A 23,280-nucleotide genomic window follows, 5' to 3' on the forward strand; every position below is an offset into this window, starting at 1 on the left:
TTTTTATTTGTTCAAGCCAGGAGAAAATTAGAGAGAGACATGAAAGGCAGTAGAGGCATCATGACAGACAACTTTCTGATGGATAACGGGCAATCCAAACATGCTGTTTTGTGTTCTTTCTCTTTCTTTGCCTATGCCTAACATTCATCCATTTGGTTTTCCTGTACATCACATCCACATCCTGAACACAATTCAGGTGGACTGAATTCTTAAATGTTCTTCCTGAAGGAAAAAAAAAAAGTTCATTGAGGTGGAGAAGGATTGAAAGTCAATAACCTTTAATATAGAACAGACTCCAAATCAGGTTGTTTCCTAAAAAAGTTAACACACCAAAAAAACTAAAAATCAGATTATCAGGATAAAAACATAAACATTGAGCACAATAATAACTGATATAGATTAAATGCAGGTACATACCTAACTAGGCTAAACCTTTCAGTCACAATCTGTTGCATCAGTGTACAGATTCTCAGGCTAAAGAATTCAGTCATTTCTGGTTCTTAAGGCATAAATGTCACTTTTTGTCCACTGACTACATCTGAAGTCAACAAATCCATCTGCTGAATCTCACACTTGCAGAATGTATTTACATCCTCTCTCAGCCAACGTCATTGGCCAGCTTAATATAGTTAAGTGGTCTGCATGACACATTCAGATCCTGTTGAATCTAAGCTCTCAAATTAAGTATGTGTATGACTTTCTCAGTTGCAGGAGGAAAGGGGAGCAAAAACAGAAATAGTCCTAAGATGCACATCTTGTTTTTATAGGTTGTCAAATGTGATGTTATTTGACAAATAGATTGCTAATTTTAACAAGTATAGTCTATTGCAAATTCTTTTAGAAAACCTTGTATCAATGTCCTTGGTAGAGGCTCTGGAGACTGAGGGAGGTGTGGAGAATAACTTATATCTCTTTCCATTAAAAGACTATAACATCTTTATTCAACAACAGTATGGTAGCTTGTCGAAACTCACCATGAGCATGCTAGACAACATAACATTCCTTAATGCAACCCACTAGTATATTGTTACCTAGCTCACTTGGAAGGGAAATTCCACAAAAACTATTTTGTGTCATCCGTTGTTTGTCTGAGCAAGTCCCCTCTTTAGAAAATAACCCTTATGAGATGTTAATTGATCCCTTCTTTGGCAAAAGTCTGAAAAAACCTCTTGCATTGAACGAGTCTTAACATACTAAATTATTTGTATTTTTCCATTTATTTCTTTTAATCGAAAGCACGTTTTCTCTTTTTTTTCAGAGAAGCTTGAATTTCCTTCCAATTCTGGGTGAAATGCCAGTCCAACTAGCTGCCAATAAAGGTTGTCCCATCTTGGTAAAGATTAAAACTAAAGAGAATTAGCAATCTTCTATATTGCTCCCCCAAATACTATGGTTTCTTTTTATCAGTTCATGTGGACATAATTTCTTTCTTTGAATAACTCTATTGCTAAACTATCTACACAACCACACTCCCTACTTGCTGAATCCATAAATTATGTTTTATATCAGGTTGTTTAGCATACATCTAATAATCAGTTAAAAAAAGAGCAGTAGAATAAAAAACCTTCAGAAGAGAGAGTCTTTTTTAGGAGAGAAAGTGCTTTTTTCAGTCAGAAGAATAAAAGCAATCTAGATACATTTATGCTACGTGACTGAAGTTTTGTGTCTTTGTTCACTTTTTTGCTAGATTTGACATATCCCTCACAAGAAACTGTGGTTCTTGAGAGAGAGAAGAAGGTAGGAGATTGCAGCTTATTATTCACCTAGATGATAGGAAAATATCTTTTATATGTCAAGCGGTACAATGTAGGTGGTATAATTTCCCATTATCTTGCGTTGCTACTCGTCTTTAACGACACTTTTTAAAATCTTCCTTGTCATTGGTATGGTGTCTACACAAAAAGTGATTGCACATTTTACCTTGTTGCAAAAAACAGATTTCCAAATATTAGAAGCAGCTCAGAAGAGTGACTATTCTTCACGAAAATGCATATATACAAATATACATATACAATGTGATTTAGAAGTTTTTACTTTATAAAGGTAACAGAGAATTTTCTATTTCGTAGTTTATTTCATTAACCAAAAGAATGAATGTGTTTGCAAATCAAAGCAATGAGAATTTAAAGCTAATCCACACACTAATATGGAACTGAATTCTGAGGTTTAAATTAGATTATTAGCAGAACTGACTATTTTACAATCTACTTGGGAAAAGTACTAGGCAAAAAGCTTTCATGGCACTTTGCTTTTGCATGACCCATGTAGCAATATGGGCCCTGGTCACTTCGGCAACTGATCAACAACTTCACCTTGGCTTTAAATGCAAAGCTGGAAAGACATTGAGAAAGACATGAAGTAAAGAGCTAATTTGAATGGAAGAAGAACAATGCATGGAATCATGAGCAGGGAAGTATTTTTAGGACTCTGAGCAGTTCATAAGAAAGTAGAAGAAAAAGGGAAGTTGAGTCTTGGTCAGCCATTGATTCTTATACCCATGACCGTATAAAGTGGAATTTAAAGAAGTGAGAGAAAAGGTGATGAGAGAATTTCAGAGCCTTTCCCATTGAGTCTTACAGAAAATGTCAGATTCTATATAGAGGAGGAAAACTGAAGGAAATATTCTTAAACAATTACAAAAATAAAATAAAATGTGCAAATATTATCCTTTTCTGGCAATAAGGAAACTTTAAACTCTAGAAGGCTTAGGTTGCTTATCTGGGGTACACCTTACTATCGTACACAGTATTTTTAATATTCTAAAGCTACTCAACAGCACTGGACTAAACCCCTTGTTTTTTTCCACCTTCTAAAAGTGACTGCATTATTCAAATAGGTTGAATGCATGTATATTAAATATATAACTTGAATATTATCAAATCTACATAGATTAAGAATACAATTTTCTCTCTTTGCATTTCTCATTCTGTTTTCCCTCCAGTCAACAAAGTCTGGATATTGCTTGCTTGTTGGTGTTTTTTCTTTTTTTTTGGTATTATCTTTTAACAAACTCTGTGAGAATATTGCTTTTTATCTTGCACCTGAGAAGGTCTTTCACCAGCAGCACACGAGCCATAATCCTGGGAAGTGGGATCAGGTTAGTATGAATCCAAGACTCTCACACTCTCCCACAGTAATACTGAGTCTATGACAGGAGACATGACAATGGATATAAGTTGTATGGGATGCAGTTTTAAAAATAAAAGCTTATATGGAAAGTGTAGATATGCGTGTATATTCTGTAAGGCATCTGATTTGGTACTTTTGGGCAATGCAATTGAGAATTTAGAACAATCAAAAATTAATATGATAATCAGTGGATTAAAAATCCACTAATTGAAAGATGACATGTTATCATTAGGGAATTGTTTTATTAGGTGCTAAAGGGATTTGTTCTTATTCTACAGTACGATATTGTCATCAATAATTCCAAAGCAAACACTCAGACTATATTATATATATTTCCAGATGATATGAAGCTTGAAGGAATGGCAAATAATGCAGAATAGAGGTCATAGAGCCCTCTCAATCATTTGATAAGCTACCTGTGCAATTTTTAGGACAGCCACATACCAAACAATAATTTGAAGAACAAAGGAAAGCATCTGAGGTCATGGAAACTAAACATCTGAACATATGCTCTCAGCCTGTTGCTGTTAGAAAAGGTGACCTCAATCTTTACTGTATAATAGGAATCCAAGTAGGAAATTAGACTATCTCTGACACTGATGCAACCATCACCACAATACAGTGTCCAGCCTTAACACTGATAGATGAGGAGAAAATTGAAAGTGTTCAGTCAAGAGTCACAAAAATGACCCAAAGGCTACAGAATGATCCATAACAACTCTCAATAAATTGTTCCACCATCTAACTAACTTAGCTTTAATTTCTGATCGTTGGAGTTTCTTACACTTTTGTCTGCTGAAGGGGAGACTCCTCTGTAATCAAATGGCTGCTCCATGTCATAGAAACCGTAATCAAGATAAATCAAACTTTCACCTAGGTAAGCTAAGTAGATTGAACTCACTGAGCTTTTTTACTGCAATGCATGTTTTTTAATCTTTCAATTATTCTTTTGATTAATCTAGGCTCCTGCAATACGCTTTTAGTTTTTTTGGAGGGGTGGAAGGGTTGAGGTTTTTTTCTGACATTGTGTTTCAGTTGTAGTTAATGCAAAAGAAACTCCTTGTGTCCTGAGTGAGCAGGAAAATTGCCAGTACATAATATCTCTGACAAAAAGGTGAAGCCTGTTGCTGAAAATACTGGTTAAGTATCTGTTTATACTATTAATTCAGTTATTTTAATGGCTATCCTCTCAGACACGGTCAGGCATCTTTGTAAACTCAGACTCAGGATTATTCTGTGAAGATTTATGCACAAATCTGACTTCATGTACTGAAACTTCAGAGACTTAAGATGTTTGTGCTGAGTAATGTTAAGCAAATGTATGAGTTTTCTGAGCCCAAACTTTCCGTTGTCTCTCTGCAGAATCTAGAACGCAATTGCAAATGTTGGTACTAACTTTTAAAGGCTTGCAATATCTCAAAGGGAGTTTTGTGAAGATTAGTTAGGAAGTTTTTCTTGTTTTTTTTTTTCAACTATGCATTGATGGCAAAATTCACTGCTTTGAGGAGCCCGGTGCATGGAATTTACTTCTTCTGCTGGTCCCCAGCTCTGAAGCTGAGGAAACTTCCATGCATGTATACACAGCATTTTCATTTGTGAGCTCCTTTGCAGATACTGAGGATTCTTTCCCCTTTTTAAAGTAGCTCAATTCTACTTCTGAAATAAGGACTTTTTTGTCTACTTTTGTTTTTAAATGCAATTTATTATGCATTTGTTGCTCAGTAAATGAATTTATGTGGGCTACAACTGTACAGAATTTCAACCTTTCTTTAAAATCTGTCTTACAAATCAGTGTCCTGTTGCTACCAGTGCTGTCAAATATTAATAAAATAGAGGAAATATATTCTTCTATTTCAGGAAATGCCTGTAAAGCCATTTCAGCTTAAGAGAATCAGATTTAAATATTATTTACAGACATGTCTAACACCTTACAACAGCAATAAATACTACTGGTATATTAAGCATTTGCTTAAATTCAGAAGATAGCAGCTGAACTAATTCTATGTTAGTTTTTCTCCTCCTGTACAAAACATGATATAACAGCTTGACAAAACATTTATTAAAAAAATCTGAAAACATTTTCAGGAAATGTATTTTATGTATGATATACCAGTTTGGAGTCTTGTATAATAATATTGCATGGGATGTTTGTATCTTCTTTATATATTACACATATGTATTAATTCACAGCAGAAAGGAGGAAAAGAGAGATAATTATACTTTGGGATATATATGGGAAAACTGCATGCTCGATCACCTCTCTGAAATGCCTGTACACCAATGCACACAGCATGGGGAATAAACAGGAAGAATTAGAGATCTGTGTGCGGTCGCAGGGCCATGATCTCATTGCCATTACAGAGACATGGTGGGAGAGCTCACATAACTGGAGTGCTGTCATGGACCTACTTAGGGACCTACTTAGAGGAATCCCATGGGTTAGGGCCCTAGAAGGAAGGGGGTCTGAGAGAGCTGGTTAATATTCAAGGATCACTTCCTCCAAGCTCAAGATTGGTGCATCCCTATGAGTAGGAAGTCAAGCAAAGGGGGCAGGAGACCTGCGTGGATGAGCAAGGAGCTCCTGGCAAAACTCAACCAGAAGAAGGAAGTATACAGAAAGTGGAAAGGGGGACAGGCCACTTGGGAGGAATATAGGAACGTTGTCAGAGTATGCAGGGATGTGACAAGGAAGGCTAAGGCCCGTTTGGAATTAAAGCTGGCAAAAGATGTCAAGGACAACAAGAAGGGCTTCTTCAAATACATCAGTAGCAAGAGGAAGACTAGGGAAAATTGCTGAATGGGGTGGGTGCCCTGGTGACGAAGGATGCAGAGAAGGCAGAGTTACTGAATGCCTTCTTTGCTTCAGTCTTTACTGCTCAGGCCGGCCCTCAGGAACCCCAGATCCTGGAGGCAAGAGAGAAAGTCTGGAGAGAGGAAGACTTTCCCTTGGTCGAGGAGGAGTGGGTTAGAGATCATTTAAGCAAACTTGACACCCACAAATCCACGGGCCCTGATGGGATGCACCCACGAGTGCTGAGGGAGCTGGCGGACATTATTGCTAAGCCACTCTCCATCATCTTTAAAAGGTCGTGGAGGACAGGAAAGGTGCCTGAGGACTGGAAGAAAGCCAGTGTCACCCCAGTCTTCAAAAAGGGCGAGAAGGAGGACCCAGGGAACTACAGGCCAGTCAGCCTCACCTGCATCCCTGGAAAGGTGATGGAGCAGCTCATCCTGGAGGCCATCTCCAAGCGTGTGGAGGACAAGAAGGTGATCAGGAGTAGTCAGCATGGCTTCATCAAGGGGAAATCATGCTTAACCAACCTGATAGCCTTCTCTGATGGAATGACTGGCTGGGTAGATGAGGGGAGAGCAGTGGATGTTGTCTACCTAGACTTCAGCAGGGCTTTTGACACTCTCTCCCATAACATCCTCATAGACATGCTCAGGAAGTGTAGGCTAGATGAGTAGACAGTGAGGTGGACTGAGAACTGGCTGAATGGCAGAGCTCAGAGGGTTGTGATCAGTGGTGCAGAGTCTAGTTGGAGGCCTGTAGCTAGCGGTGTCCCCCAGGGGTCAGTCCTGGGTCCAGTCTTGTTCAACTTCTTCATCAGTGACCTGGATGAAGGGACAGAGTGCACCCTCAGCAAGTTTGCTGATGATCCAAAACTGGGAGGAGTGGCTGATACACCAGAGGGCTGTGCTGCCATTCAGAGAGACCTGGACAGGCTGGAGAGCTGGGCGGAGAGGAACCTCCTGAAGTTCAACAAAGGCAAGTGCAGGGTCCTGCACCTGGGGAGGAATAACCCCATGCACCAGTACAGGTTGGGGGTTGACCTGCTGGAAAGCAGCTCTGCCGAGAAGGACCTGGGAGTGCTGGTGGACACCAAGTTAAGCATGAGGCAGCAATGTGCCCTTGTGGCCAAGAAGGCCAATGGCATCCTGGGGTGCATTAGGAAGAGTGTTGCCAGCAGGTCAAGGGAGGTGATCCTCCCCCTCTACTCAGTCCTGCTGAGGCCACATCTGAAGTACTGTGTCCAGTTCTGGGGATGTGGCACTGCTGGAGCAAGTCCAGCATAGGGCTACGAAGATGATTAGGGGACTGGAGCATCTCTCCTATCAGGAAAGGCTGAGAGAGCTGGGCCTGTTTAGCCTGGAGAAGACTGAGAGGGGATCTCATCAATGTGTATAAGTATCTGAAGGGAGGATGTCAAGAGGACGGGGCCAGACTCTTTTCAGTGGTGCCCAGTGACAGGACACGGGGCAACGGGCACAAACTGAAACACAGGCAGTTCCATCTGAACATGAGGAAAAACTTCTTCACTGTGAGGATGACAGAGCACTGGAACAGGTTGCCCAGAGAGGTTGTTGAGTCACCTTCTCTGGAGATATTCAAAACTGCCTGGACATGGTCCTGGACAATGTGCTCTTAGGTGACCCTGCCTGAGCAGCGGGGTTGGACTAGATGATCTCCAGAGGTCCCTTCCAACCTCAACCATTCTGTGATTTTGTGATTCTGTTATTTTAATGGGGATAAACAACACTATTTCATTCTCATCAACAGAATTGCTGCTGTTCCATTTTTAATTCTAAAGCACCTTATTTTAAATTTTAGAGGATAAAAAGTCAAAATATATGTAGCATCACTAAACTGAAGAATTTTCTGATCATAACCCTATACCTTAATTTTCCTTTCTTCTCTTGTCTTGTAACAGGTTATAAATACAGGACAGGTTATAAATACAGGCTGATTCTTCATCACAGCTCAGAAGAATCCAGCTGCAGAATGGAAGAGGTTAATGGGAATAACACACTTTTAGTTCCCATCTTTAAGGCCACGTTATTTACTCTGACTGCTCTTCTAGTTTGCCCTTCTTGTCTTGGTCTAAAGGATGACTCTGGTCCCACTCCCTGCTGCCAGCATTTAGCTCATTTATAGAAGCAAACTATGAGAAAAAGAAATAAAGAACCGTGGCACTGGATCTATGGTAGCCAGGGAGCTTTCTTGATGCCCTACCAGGACTGTAGCTACTCTTTGGTGATTGGTACAATCACCTCTATTGCCCCACCAGGGCTTTTCCAAACCTAACATAAAACTTTGCACATCCTTCTCTTTGTAGAATCTCAACAGTAAATTTCCAAACATTATTTTCTGTTTGCATCTGGCTGTCGTTTTGCCTCTCTCTCTTCCAGTTTATTTCACATATTCTGACACAATCCAAGAAAACAACAGATGGCAACTTCATCCAAGTGGGTGTTATCCACTAGGGACTGCAAAACAAGAGCTTGTTTTCCAATAACTTCCTGCCTTTCAGGTTAAAAGTTTCAGATGAACCTACTGTGAGTCTCATATAATATGAGTCTCAAAAGCAAGTTATAATACAGTGGCCAGTTTAGACAGGGACAGATGTGCCATTGACTTCAGTGAGTTGGGACTGAGCCCTGACCTTGAATGGAGTTTTGAATAAGTGCTAGATATACATCAAAACAGATCTAACTATAGTGACTAGCTTTGGATTTGTGATTTCTAATGTATAGTGCATGAGTAGCATTGATAATGCAGTCCACTGGGAGAAACAGGGACAGTATAAAGGAGAAGTAGCAGAATGAGAAGTTAGGTGGTTATATAGAAAATATCTGTTAAAAACTAGTTGGCAGATTAAAAGGCCAGTTGGCCTGGGAAAGAAGGGAAAGAGGGAAGAAAGAATGGAGGAGGGAAGGAAGAAGGGAAGCAAGGAGGGAAGGAAAGGTACTGAATGGAGTGGGAATGAACGGTTTGGCTGAACTCCTCCTCCTGAACTCAGTTCCTACTTTACAGCTGCCAACTGTGCCAAAAAGCAATGAAATAAATGCTGTAAAAGAGTTACAAGGCATAAAACAGACTTTTACTGGGATTCTTTGGGTAGAAGAGGGACGATATCAGTATATTGTCCTGACAAGATAGTCAGGAAAAGTTTTCTTTGCATTCCTTAGCAAGAAAACATCCTTTTGATGAGGGAAGAAAGAGGACTGTGAATACTTCAGGATAAATGTGGTGATGAGCTATGAAACTGCAAAGGAAGAGTGTGAAGCACCAGAAAGTTTAGCCCAGGTCACAGATGAAGTTTTAGCTTTTTCATATTTTGCTAGGGCTGTTCAGACTACAGCTGAATCAGTACAGCATGCTACAACTAATACAATTAATAGCAGTTACTGAAGAAAGGGCTACATATTATTAGAAACAGTGTCAGAACACAGAAGAAATACTGAACATAGTAAAGTCAAGGTAGGAGATAACCCTTAACCCTGGGGTAAAGGGGGTACAAAATTGAACTAGAATACAGGACATTTATGTTGACACTGCTGAAGAGGTTTCAAAAGGCACACAAAAAGGAGCAATTGAGATCAGATAAAGAGGTAAGTGGTTGGGCTTATCTCATCTAGCTTTAGATATCGAAAGTAACCCATTTAGACTTGATCCAGTGAGGCAAAGCTCCCATTAGACATAAATAGATGTTTCAAGGGTACAGCTCATATGAACACATATGCCTGCCTTTGGTAAAGATGACTTGCCTTTTCAGAGTGCCTCCTTCTTTTCCCTTATTATAAGGTGAACTTATGGTTGACTGCTCAGGCTTAGATGACTAACTTCTATTTGCTCAGGTTAGGACAAATAAATCCTACCCAAGATATGAACTCTGACAGAATAAACCATCAAGAACTTTGCCAATCATGAGGAAGACTTTCTATATTGGTCGGTCTTGTACTAAAATCTTGTATTTTGCCTGTTCATCAGGAAGACTTTGTACGATGGTCAATCTTGTTGACTTGAAAGATCACTAAACAACTGTTTAAACCCCTGGAGTTATAAAAGCAATCTGAAATACTGCTATTATTAAAACATGTTTTGCACTAGACATTCCTTCTGTCAAGAAACAGTAGGAATCGAAATGATGGGTCTTTCACATGGACTTGTTAATACTGAGAAAACCTTTCAGTGCCAAGAAATAGATTTTGTGAAATATGGATGTCGTATATTTAGCTGAATCACTTTGCCTGAACTAACATACTTAGCAAGAAACTCAAAACATTAAAATAGATGTCCAGATTTCCTGATATTGACAAAGAGGAGTAGGATAAGTAAGACAGCTGAGTAAATTAATAACTAAAAAAAAAAAATTAGGGATTATTGTGTTTAATTTTACACACCCTTCTTATTTCTTGCACTTTTTCATGATTTCAGTGCAATGATTTCTTCAGGTTTTCTCCCCCTGGTGGACCGCTCCTTCTGTGTGTCAGCAACATCTTTAATCCAGAATTTTTCTTATCATTCTTCACCTTTACTGCATGGCTACAGTTTTCTGATTGTAATAGAATGAGCTTTACGCAGCAGTGCCTCTATTCCATCCCTGACGACTACTTCTTTCAAGTTTATGCTTGTTCTTATTGCCCCAGGTATCAGCTGTCTGGGCTACAATGCATGTAAAAAATCCTCAAGCCTTCTCATCTCACTTGAAAGAAATATAACTCAATTGTATTGTTTTTCAACCATTCTTCTGTCAGTTCTGAAACTGGCTCAGAACGTAGGCTTGCACAAAGCAGACTTTTCAGAGGTCTAAATTAGGACCGCGTGAAACAAAGCAGACTTAAAGCTAGCCATATTTAAATCTTGTCACAAGTTTGGCAAAGTTTTTCTAAGCCTCCAGCAAAAGTAATCTTTCAGAGGCATAGATACATTCTAGTGCTTGACAGATAAAAGATAACATGGTCTACTCTAATTTTCAAACAATCTCTCTGTAATTTGAGAAAAACTATATATTTAATTATAACGGGCATGGTATCTGTCTTGGGCTTATTCATATTACCTGTATTATGATCTTGGAGTTCTTGTGGTGGATCACAGTCCTTCTGTATTTAACACCTATAAACCACAATGAAAAGGGTATTTCTTGCCCCAAAGATCTTACACTACAAAAAGAAGTTCAGAAAGAAGGAGATTCAAAAATCAAGGAGGGAACGGAAGGAAGCAATGAGAAACTTTGATGGTGGTTGCTGAATACTATTAATATTAGCATGGGCTGCCAAATACCATTGACTGCAGTATTTTGTAGGCAGAAGAAAGTTTTCAGGTTTACAAAAGCAAATCTGAAGAAGGAAAAGCCCATGATTGAAGGGACTTCTGTGTCTGAAAGGGCACACCTTTCTGAGTACAAGTTTTTTCCTGTGAAGGTATTCAAATTGTACTGCATTGCTGCTGATTTTCTTTCTTTCAGTGCTCATTCCAGAGGGCACTGCTATTCAAGCAGGGCATTAAGTAGATTCAGTAGTCATTAAGCAATTAGCTGCACAATTAAATCTGAAGTTAGATAAATGCTGTGAGCTGTACTCAGTAACTGCTTGCGAAGTGACACCCAGGTCATTTGTTTCCTGTTCACCAGGCCTTCTCTTCTTCAAATCCCTTCTAATACTAACAGGAATAATAATTAAGAATGATAACAAATAAAACTCACAGGAACTGTTAAGTTCCTGCAAACTGAGTGACGGTGCCAGAGCACTTTTGCTTGGGTGCACTGTCTCATAGGGCAGTGAGGTGGTTCATATTTCCCCAGCTCTAAGAGTACACAGAGGAGCTCATACCTGTCCCTACTCACCTTCATATGTCTACGCAGGAAGGGATGTTCAGCTGTTGATTTACCGAGAGGAGCTCTGTAAGAGGGCATTAGTACCTTCCCCTCATTACTACCTGCTTCCACATCACATAACGTAACTGTGGTTGGGCAGTCACCCACTCTTCATACAATATAAATCAAGGTCATGTTCACGCAAATCTTATAAACCAAATCCTTCCTCCCGTGAACTCATTTACTGTGCTGCATGGACCAACTCTGTTGATGCCTACCCGCATGAATAACTGTATTCGTTCCTTAAAATCAAAGCATCATTGAGTAGTTGTATGCAAACTGGGTTAAACCCTTAAATTCTGAGCTTTTGAAGGCAAAACTGCATCCAATATGCTTTGCAATGCTCTTGGAATGCTTTAACATCCTATGAAGATAAGTAAGCAAATAAATGTAGAAATGAAGGTAAGGCTTTTGAGAAATCCTTAAGCTGACTTTCAGTCAAACACAGAGGAAAGAATTATGAATGAAGAATAATAGTTTCCCAAGTGTAAATGAAAGCTTCACAATCCCATTTAAGCATTCTTAGAAGAGCATTAAGCCGTTTAAGGTATTAGGGCAGTGAAAGACCATTGTTTAGGACAGTGAGTGAAAGTCTAGAAATATAGGGTTACTCCTTCTAACATGGACAGATACCATATTTCACTTTTGAAAATACATTCAGAGAAATTTGAGGAGATCTTTTATTATTTAGGAGGCTTCATACTCCTTAGGGATAGAGAAGGCCAGTTGGGGGCTTTAAAAGTATATATTTTAAAGCAAAAAAATAGGCCACTCATGTGGCCACTCACAAAACAAAAATAAAGATAAAAAAATCCAAATCTTAATGTATGGGCAAAACATGTACTGCATTACTCTAATCACTTCATAATTACCATTTTCACATTTCTTTTGCTTGTAATAAAATTGAATCTTCCCAGACTCTCTGATAAAATTACACAGTTAGCTACAGTACATCAAAGAGAGCAGGTGAAAGCGAGCTGCATATTCACACACTGAAATTCTAGTTGACCTAAAAAGAAAGAGGTCTTTGTATTTCCTGCTTTTTCTTTCAGAAGCAATCCTCACTTCATGTAGTTAATGTTGCTAATTTTCAATTTGAACTGTTTTATCTGAACATAATTGAGAAGCAAAACAAATAGCTGAAACAACAATCAGATTATATAGGGTTTGTCTTTGCGCAGTTAGTAAAAGACAATGCTGCATTTCTGAAAACACTAAGAGAATTTTAATCAACTTGAAGTTTCTCTGGAGGATCTGTGTTAAATAGTCTTGTCCAGAGAAAGTAAAGATTGTACTTCATTTCAGATATGGACTTTATGAGAGACGAATATCAAACATGCTCAAGGTCTTTCCCTTTGGGAAGCAAATCCCATCATGGCCTCATGAGGACTGTTACTTTTTGTATTTCTTAAAGATTTTAGTTCATTCTTTAAATATAGATTTAATCAATTTTCTGCTTAAAATTCCTGGAAATAATAATCTCATTCATGTCAATTTATATTAAACATGAGATTACGTCAATGCAACTTTAAGTGGGATTTCAAAACTCAGATCAGGTCATTCAGAGCCATCTTAAATCTGCCCTTTTGTGCACACACAGACTGTGAAGGTTTTCCATTCGGTGTTCATGCAATGCTAATGCAATCGTGACATGCAGCACATAATGGCTCTTTCCACAGATGACAGCACAGAAGGCACAATTTTGTGTATTTTATTCACACTGACAAGGTTGAGGGGTCAGGCAGCTGGCTATGAACTCTCCTTCTCTGTTATATGGACCAAGAACATATGCCAGCAGTGTATTCATCGGCAGCTCCCTTAAGCGAGGATTTAGGATATTACAGTGACTAAATGGAATAGCTGGGTGCTCACCTCAGCCTTCATTCTGGGCTAAATCCTTCACTGTGTGTCACCCACAGCTCTCCCCCGTGGCCAGCCAGGCAGGTTGACAATTTTTCATGAAGTAATGCCTGCAGAGAGTTCAAGGGTTCAGGAAGGAGGCAATAAATATTTTTATCCTTTGAGACTGTGTAACCCCCACAGATGCCCTCAGGCCCTACAGGACAAATGTTGCAAGTTCTGGATAAAGTTAAGTTTTGTTTGATAACAACAAATATGAGCTTGTGAGATTGCCTCACAATTTATTTAATTTTAAATAACCTTTGTGACAGAATTAGCCTGTACTGAACAGGGCAACACTGAATTATAAGGGAGTAAGGTTAATCCTGTCTTCAGGAACTTTGACATTTTACTGATGATGTTATCTCATCAACACATGCTGTCAGTGGCCCTTTAGAGATTATTCTGTACAATATTTTCTAAATAGCATAATGAAATCTATTACTACATAAATGTTAGGAAAAGCTAAGGTGTTTGTAACTTAAGAAGAAAGATTAAAAAACTATAATTTCAACATGAAAACAGAAAAAGACTTCTTACTGATTTCACATACAGTAATCTTTGATTAAATATTTTGCTTAGCTCTTAGTGTAGCAGCTCTACTAACATTTTGTGGCTGTCTTGGAGCCATGGGCTTAATTTGGAAAAAAAATTAGTGTATGGGCATATGGGACTGTGATTGAACTACCACATTTACCAAGCTACTACCCATCAACTATAGTAACCAACTTTATGTGCAGTTTTAGCCCACCCCAGTTTTAAGGTAAAATGCTAAATATGAACCAGTGAAGCTGATTTAGCAGATGTGCTGGGGTGGGTCAAGCACACACTGTTACAAGTGTTGTCAAACAGGATCAAGACAAACATGAAGGACTCAGGCAAGGACACCAGAAATCTTTGCTAATGAGCATGTTTTATGCAAGTACAGCTAAACAGAATAAGCCATAAATGGCCTGATACCCTACACTGGTGATTAAAACACACATCCGTGGGTTCAATCATACTGAACTAGTCACTATCCAGGTGTTGTCCGCTTCAGCCAGAGAGACAAGATCTTGATGGATGGTTTTTTCTCTCTCTCTCTTTTTGAAGGGATCATTGTCTTCTCTAGTGTTAACACTACGCTACCTATATGCTAACTCTCTTGGCTCCTACATACACATTAGGCATGCTAGGTCTTATCAGGATATGGGTATCTGTAAAGACAATGAAATCATGTTTTGTACCTAGGTCTTCAACAACAAAACAAAAGCTTAAAAATTTATGCTGCACTTGGGTAAGTGATGCTGAAGTTGTGCATCAGCCTATGCTATTGTGTATGCCTGTGTAAGCCTCAAGTACACCTATGGTAAGGCTTTGGCAGCGTTATAGTTTTTTAAACAGTGCATATAGCTGGAATATCAATGTGTATCATAGCTCAGATGCTAACCAGTAACTAGCAAGCCCTTGAAATTCAAGCATGATGTACCCCTGCCCTGGGGCAGCTCACTCCATTTGTTGCATGGCAATGCCCAAGCCGTTGTAGCTAGTCCCATGTTTGCCTCATCGTTGCGCCATGGATCGCAGCACAGCTCCACTAGGCATGGTGGCATACTGGTAAATAATGAAGTAGTTTTGTATTGAGACAAAAGGCTGTGTACCAGCAACACCATCACCATTTGGGAAGTGCTCTCTGGCTTCTGTGATTCCTTTCAGGATGATGCATGTTGCCTGGGGTTCTCTGATCGCCATGTGCCTTCATGTTGAGTTTTTGACTGTAAACACATACCTGTTCCCTGTTCATTTCTTTTTTCTCAGAATCTACCATGACCTGGTTCTGTGGGCTAACAGTGTGCCTTTCTTTATGTTTAAATGTATGTGCACAACTCTCTGGTGTTTCTCCCAAGTCCACAGATTTTCCAAGTTTCCCAAGAAATGGAATGAAAGTTCTAAATAGACAATAGTCTCCTTCCCTGCATAACCTTGATTCATAGCCAGAGCAGGCTCATCATGTGCACCAAGTGAAGTAGGAATCATGTAGGGAAAGAAGAAGGTACATAACCATACAAATAAAGGCTATGTCCTAATGCAAAAGGGCCACATTAGGAACATTGGGAGAACTCTGTTTCTGCATTTTCTTTTGGAACATTTGACTTCATGCAGTTATGAAGTCACTAAACTACTACATTAGTTTAACAGAGCATTTTGTAATTTTCTAGAGTTAAAAGTTACAAAAATGAAATAGAAACAACCCTCCTGCCCCAGAAGTCCCAATAATCAAGCAGCAGAACAGCAACACAGATTCCCTCCGCTCAAGCTAACAGTGTGAGTGGAAGCTGTTGCAATTACCAGCTGCATGGAGTTTACTAGGTCAGTATCATTTCAGTGGGTTTCACAGCTATTTGTCAGCAGCAGCATACTGCGACCTCCAGTGTTGCCCAGAACTTAGAAGAACTTAGTGGTATTGCCACTTTCAGCCCCTGTCCTAACCTGATCCTTTATGACTTTAGTTCATGTAGCTTTTTACTCTCAGTCTACATCCTTGTATCATTTTCTAGTCCCCCACTCTCATTTCAGATGCCTGTGCTCAATTCACTGCTTTCTAACTGTCCCTCCAGGCTTGGCTGCTCATCCCTCTGCTTCCCCAGCCTGGGGAAAGATGAAGGAGTACTGAAAGCACATCAGAGACAGTCTCTTTGCCTGTAGTGCTCCCTGGCTTTGAAGAAGAAAAAAGAGGGGGCAGCCTGACTCAAGCCCTGTAGTCTTGTGCTAGACCATGCTTGATACAAACAGAATATGATGACTTCAGGCTAAACTATAATGCATCTCTTCAGAGAATGTGACAATCCAGTTCTCAGAAGCTCGTGGTTCAGCAAAAATCAGGGTCATCAAAAAGCATCTTTCTGAAACCAGAATGACTCCCTTAGAAGAATTCTAGCCCTGGTTCTAAAGTATGGGAACAGTGAAGCTCCTAGTGTAAAAACTATTTTCATGTGGGTAAAACCAGATACAGATTTATCAGGAAAGAAGGAGGTTTCATTCTTTAGTCTCTCCTCTGCCCTCCATTAGCACCAGGCAGGGCAGTATGCATTTCCCTCATGTAATGTGGCTGCTCAGCTGTGTAGCCCTCCCAGTCAGGTAGGGGTTATAGTTACTCTTCAGTAAAACAACACTTTTTTTTTCTTTTCTGAAAAGTGGCTAAGCTATTTTTATTCAAGTTTTCAAAAAGAAGTCTTCAGCCTGAGGCAGAAATTCAGCATGAGAAATTTCTGCCCAAATTATAAAAGAATGGCAGAGTTAAACTACTGAAAACAGATGGAGTTTGGCATCAAAAATTATAGATGCCATCACCTATGGCCTTTATACTCTGAACATTTATATTGTAACACATATATGAACGTATATTTATGCAGTACCACATAGCACAGTACTCACTTTTCTTATCTTCTATGTTTCTTTAAAAAAAATGTACAGGTTTTATGACTGCAGTAATGATCTTCGAGACATGTACTTCCAAGTAGACAGAGGCTGTTAGGTCAACCTTAGCTCTTCTAGGGAGCAATCAGTTGGCAAGAAGCTCCTCACCTCAATGTCATTATTTCTTACAAAAATCAATAATGACCTTATCCTTACTTGCTGTTTTAGTTCCCTGTAACAGTGCAAAGCGCAAACAGCATAATGCACACACAGAGGGTTCTGAACAGATACCAAGAAAGCTAATGGACTGAATGTTAATTTCTTGAAAGTTGTTGTAATATAAACAGGGAACAAAAACCTTTCAACCCTTAACTAAAAAGCAGTAATTATACATTCTTTGGGGGTGGAAAATCTATTATAAACACCATTTGTAGTACAAAACTTACCTTTGACACTTGCTTATTTTATAATAGGCAGAAGGAAAAGTTTCATCTTCTAATAATCATTAGATACAAAGAAAGAAATTATCACTGAGCAGCCAGTTTAGCACAAACCAGGATAGAAGAAAACACAGTTTACATTGGAACCTTGGCATCTTATTGGTTGATCCATTCTTAAAATCAATTTTTGGTTAAAACAGGTAAATTTAGGGCTCAAACCAACAAAAGAATAGCTGTGCATTTCCATTTTGATTTGATTTATATCATTCCCAATTGATCCCAGACAAGAGAAGCACCTTCCGGTCTCAGAAAGCCTCTCATTATTGTGAATTAGAGTAGCTCTGTGGAAATCAATACTTACATTGGTGCAAAACTGATGATACAAAACAGAAGAAAACAAGCCAGACTTTCTCCATCTAGCATCTAAAGCAAGCCAGCATTGTTATAGTTTGGGAAAACCACTGCTAATTTTAAACCAAGGAAACTAATTTTGTCTAACTGAAAAGAGACACTAAAGTAATCTCTTGATCTCAGGAATGAAAATTACTGGCAAGCAAGGCCTGTCTCTATGGCTTGACTTTCTCTGTTAGCATCACCAGATGAAACCCATGTCACTCAGGAAATGTGTGAGTTCTAAGAGATTTTTTTTCCCCTCTTCACATCTTCTGTGCATACTTTCAGAGGACTTTAATGATAAACCTAACCTCCAAACAAACGTTTAATACTAAATGAAGACCGACTGACTTACATTACCATAGTTCAGCCATAACACTGGGGTAAAATTCAGGCCTCACTGCAATCAATGGGAGATTTCCTATCAACTTCCAATGAAGGCAGGATTTCATTCCAGCTGTCTGCTCTGCTCTTATGTGCGAGAATTGACTATAATTAGGCAAAAATGATGCATTGTTCTTCGTAGTCTCCACCTGCACCTAATTTAGTCTTGTAGCTAGAGCTACACAGCAAAGTAGTTGGTAGCTACTAGAGAGAACAGTCTGGAAGCTGTCAACTGATAAGAGATGCTTTTTTTGAGCTCTCACTCGTTGGGATAAGTTCTTTTCTGTTAATCAAAGGAAAATTATTTTGGTTAAGAAACTTCATATTCCAAATAAGAATGTTGTTAAGCCAGGAAATAAAACTATGAAATAGCTATTTGTTACCAGTGCTGTAAATCATCTGTGAGAAGCCTTCACAAACACACCAGAAGCAGCCTGCTAAATTCTTCCATTTCATGACAGGACTGAACTTAAGCAATGATGCTTTCAGTAGAGGGAAGTGAGCAAGTGCCATATATGTACAGCACACACAGAGCTTTCAGTTGTGATTAGAGAAGGAAGCAGATGCTATATTCAAGAAATAATGTAAACTTTTATAGCTAGATAAAATATCACATGTGGGTACATTCATATATGAGTGTTCTATACCTTCACATTATTAAATTGCACTAAATTTTGAGTGGTGTCATTACTGTGAATATAGCACAAAAATGATGCAACGTTCAAGTTGTGCATCTAATTGTGTGTGTGCATGACTGTATGTGTATACAGGTATGTGTGCATATATAGTAAAATTTCCCTGCTTATAACTATGCATAGAGATAACAATGTTTCTATTAGAACTTTCCCAGGAATGTTTCAACACCAGTGAATTTTTTTTTTTTTTGCTGAAAATGGAAAGTTCAAGGCTGAACTTAAGACTGAAATCAAAGTTTTGGAAAAGTTGACTAATTTAGAAGTCTAAGATAATACTTTAAAAAAGCAAAACATTTTATAGATACATGACTCAGAAAGGACTCAAATTTAAAGCATTTAGCTTGACAGGTATATATATACAGAGGTAAAAGAAGGCTTTGTACATTCACAGCATGAAATTACTGTGAATCTATGCTAAATTTTGAAATGTATCAGTATTTCCAGTATAGCATAAAGCTATGCAGTTTTCAGGTTATTTAATTGCTTGGAGATCTGCTGCAATTTATTACTATTTATTATTCATTGTATATATCTGACAAGAGAATCAATGTATTCGTCTAATTTAATATCCTAAGATTACAAACATTTTTTTCATAAATGATTCTACTGTTAGTGGCCTTCTACTCTATTCTGCCAGACCTTCTTTTCACTTTACAGCCTACCTTTAGCCTTCAGCATTCATGAAATTCAGTATATAAGAAATTAGAGCAGAATCCATAAAAGGATGTTTCAATTTAGTTTACCCTCCTTAGACCCAGAAAGTAGGTTTGTAGACCTATATCAGTTACCAAGAATAGAATTCATACCCAACCAACATGTTAGCCAGTGGAAAACACTAAAGATTTTAAAATCTTACCTAAGCATTTAAAGCAGCGAATACTGAGCTGCAGAAATGCATCTAGGACAAGATCAGTCCTAGATCATACCATAACAGAAAAAACCCTTTTGGGGCTCAGAAGTCAAAATTGTGTATATTTAATCAGATGACTGGCTCACTCTTTAAAAACATCTCTAGAAAGAGATATAGAGGGTGTTGTCTTCTGGAAAAATTGTTCAATGCTTAAGGCATTCTATGCTTAAAGCATCTAGGAAATAGGAGATTTACCGGAGAAAACCTCTCAGAGCCCAGGTAAGATACCTACGTATACTGAGATACCTAAAAACTGAAGTATAGATAATAAAGATGATTCACTTAGAAACAGGTGACTTGACTCTGGCTTCTACCTTCGGCCAAGCTCCCTCACTATCTTCTTACTAGTGCTAAGATCCAAGTCTCAACTGAATTTTCCTTGAAATTAGTCTTGTGTCACTGGGACCTAATGAAAGTTTCAGCCTTTCACAAATTATTCTAAAATTTACTCCCAATCATCTTTTAAATATATTCAAGAGCAGTAACTTTTGTTAGAAAAGACAGCTTTTAAATATAACACTCCAGTAACATTATCCTTAATGAAAATCTAAAATCTAAACTACGTAGGTGCAAAATGCTACTACTGAATAACTACAATCTTGGGTTAAATTCTTCTTAAACTATAAAATAAAAAGTAATTTAATTCCAAGAGTTTAGGTAAGAAGTCACATTGGGATAGTATGGCACATTAATTCAGCCTTATTTTATTTATGGACAGTCATATCCATGTCACGTGCAATGTGGTAAATTATTGTAGCTCAAAGATCATAAGCTTTTGTGTCTCCTGACTTCAGTATGTTTAATTTATCAATTCTTTTGCTACAGCACAGTTTTATTCAATATTTAAAAATTATCTGCCCAGGATCTACATACAGTTTCAGAATATTTATCCACAAAACAGCATTCTAAGTGAAAAATTCAAAAAGGATTCCCAAAAGTGTATTAGTTGTATTTAGGGGAATTTTAAATGAAAGCCTTTGATACAAGAAATCAAATTTGATACAATTTCAAATTTGGACTACTAAACCTTGGGCTCTAGGTTTGGCTTCAACTAAAACTAAGCCTAGCTCATCTTCACATGTGAGAAAACAAAAAACAAAACAAAACAAAAAAACCTGCAGACTTTGGCTGGCAGAAGGCAAAGAATATTCAATTACAAGAAGACATAAAATTAGATAGCCAATGTTTTAGAAGCCTTTGTTCATAAAGGAAATTAGGTTTGAAAAGACCTTAAAAGGGAAAAGAGGGCAGAATTATAAAGCTGGGATGCAGGGTTACAGATAAATCAAGACAGGTACCTGCACCTGAGCTTCTGAAGAGCATTTATAGTATTTCATTAGTGCTATATAGATGAATTAACAGGCTGTGACAGAATTCAGGAAATTAGAACTGGGAAATCTCTTTTATGCACAAAATTAGTACAGCAACTGTGCCTCATACTTTATTTTCCAGGGTGTTTTAAATGTTTGTAGTTACAGAGTTCAGTCACATTCCTGTAAAGATCATCTCATTCTCATAGTTCACACTCCAACCAGCCTTACTGGACAAAACCTAAAACTTCCAATTTCACAGAATCACAGAATGGTTGAGGTTGGAAGGGACCTCTGGAGATCATCTAGTCCAACCCCGCTGCTCAGGCAGGGTCACCTAAGAGCACATTGTCCAGGACCATGTCCAGGCAGTTTTGAATATCTCCAGAGAAGGTGACTCAACAACCTCTCTGGGCAACCTGTTCCAGTGCTCTGTCATCCTCACAGTGAAGAAGTTTTTCCTCATGTTCAGATGGAACTGCCTGTGTTTCAGTTTGTGCCCGTTGCCCCGTGTCCTGTCACTGGGCACCACTGAAAAGAGTCTGGCCCCGTCCTCTTGACATCCTCCCTTCAGATACTTATACACATTGATGAGATCCCCTCTCAGTCTTCTCCAGGCTAAACAGGCCCAGCTCTCTCAGCCTTTCCTGATAGGAGAGATGCTCCAGTCCCCTAATCATCTTCGTAGCCCTATGCTGGACTTGCTCCAGCAGTGCCACATCCCCAGAACTGGACACAGTACTTCAGATGTGGCCTCAGCAGGACTGAGTAGAGGGGGAAAATCACCTCCCTCCACCTGCTGGCAACACTCTTCCTGATGCACCCCAGGATACCATTGGCCTTCTTGGCCACAAGGGCACATTGCTGACTCATGGTCAACTTGGTGTCCACCAGCACTCCCAGGTCCTTCTCCACAGAGCTGCTTTCCAGCAGGTCAACCCCCAACCTGTACTGGTGCATGGGGTTATTCCTCCCCAGGTGCAGGACCCTGCACTTGCCTTTGTTGAACTTCAGGAGGTTCCTCTCCGCCCAGCTCTCCAGCCTGTCCAGGTCTCTCTGAATGGCAGCACAGCCCTCTGGTGTATCAGCCACTCCTCCCAGTTTTGGATCATCAGCAAACTTGCTGAGGGTGCACTCTGTCCCTTCATCCAGGTCACTGATGAAGAAGTTGAACAAGACTGGACCCAGGACTGACCCCTGGGGGACACCGCTAGCTACAGGCCTCCAACTAGACTCTGCACCACTGATCACAACCCTCTGAGCTCTGCCTTTCAGCCAGTTCTCAATCCACCTCACTGTCCACTCATCTAGCCTACACTTCCTGAGCTTGTCTATGAGGATGTTATGGGAGAGAGTGTCAAAAGCCTTCCTGAAGCTAAGGTAAACATCCACTGCTCTCCCCTCCGCTGCCCTCTCCTTCATCTGATAAGATACTTCTTTTGATACTGCACCAATAAATTCTTGTCTTTCTTGTTTCCAATGTTCAGACTTTAAACTATTACTTAGTGAAATAACACTGTAAGATGACACAGTTGGCCACTTAAAAGAGACAACACGGATTGTGTTCTCTGTTAGAATTGCCCTGGAAAGGGCCTTTGCTCCTCTGGACCGTAACCCGGCATTTCGGAGGGCCGGTGTCTAGTTCGTTGCTCGCACATGGTGAATGGTGAGATGAAGCCCTTTCTAGGCCAGTCCTCTTTTCCTAATGCAATACTGGGAGGTGAATTCAGCACCCTCGGGTGCCTCTGCAACTTAAAAAACAAACAAACAAAAAAAACCTTTCCTGGTGTCACATCCCATCACAAAGACAGCTCCAATTTACTTTCCAGAAGGAAAGCAAAAAGGAAGAAAAAAAAAAAGTTTCCTGCCTCCCAGGAGCCCTGCTCCTCAACCGTGTTCCTGGGCGCTGCTGAGGGAGCTCTCCCGGTCTCCCCCGCCCCCGTATTTCTTATCCCCCCTGGCTCGCCGGGGCCCTTCTCCACACCTTTCCCCCTCAGCCTCCACCAGGTTCCCAGCCAGCCGCGGCCGCCCCGCTGGCGCTGCGCGCCGCCATCCCGCCGCAGCGGC

At 39.5% G+C, this 23,280-nt stretch overlaps 1 long non-coding RNA gene across 1 annotated transcript; it reads right to left on the bottom strand.

Moving 5' to 3' along the window:
- Position 1: 1 nt before the first annotated feature.
- On the bottom strand, positions 2-23,280 carry LOC136991405 (uncharacterized). Its single transcript, XR_010883601.1, has 3 exons — positions 23,198-23,280; positions 22,212-22,369; positions 2-222 (listed from the first exon to the last, which is right to left on the bottom strand). It is a non-coding gene; the product is annotated as an uncharacterized lncRNA (long non-coding RNA).

This window comes from Apteryx mantelli, chromosome 1, assembly GCF_036417845.1.
Source record: "Apteryx mantelli isolate bAptMan1 chromosome 1, bAptMan1.hap1, whole genome shotgun sequence".
Classification (NCBI taxonomy): domain Eukaryota; kingdom Metazoa; phylum Chordata; class Aves; order Apterygiformes; family Apterygidae; genus Apteryx; species Apteryx mantelli.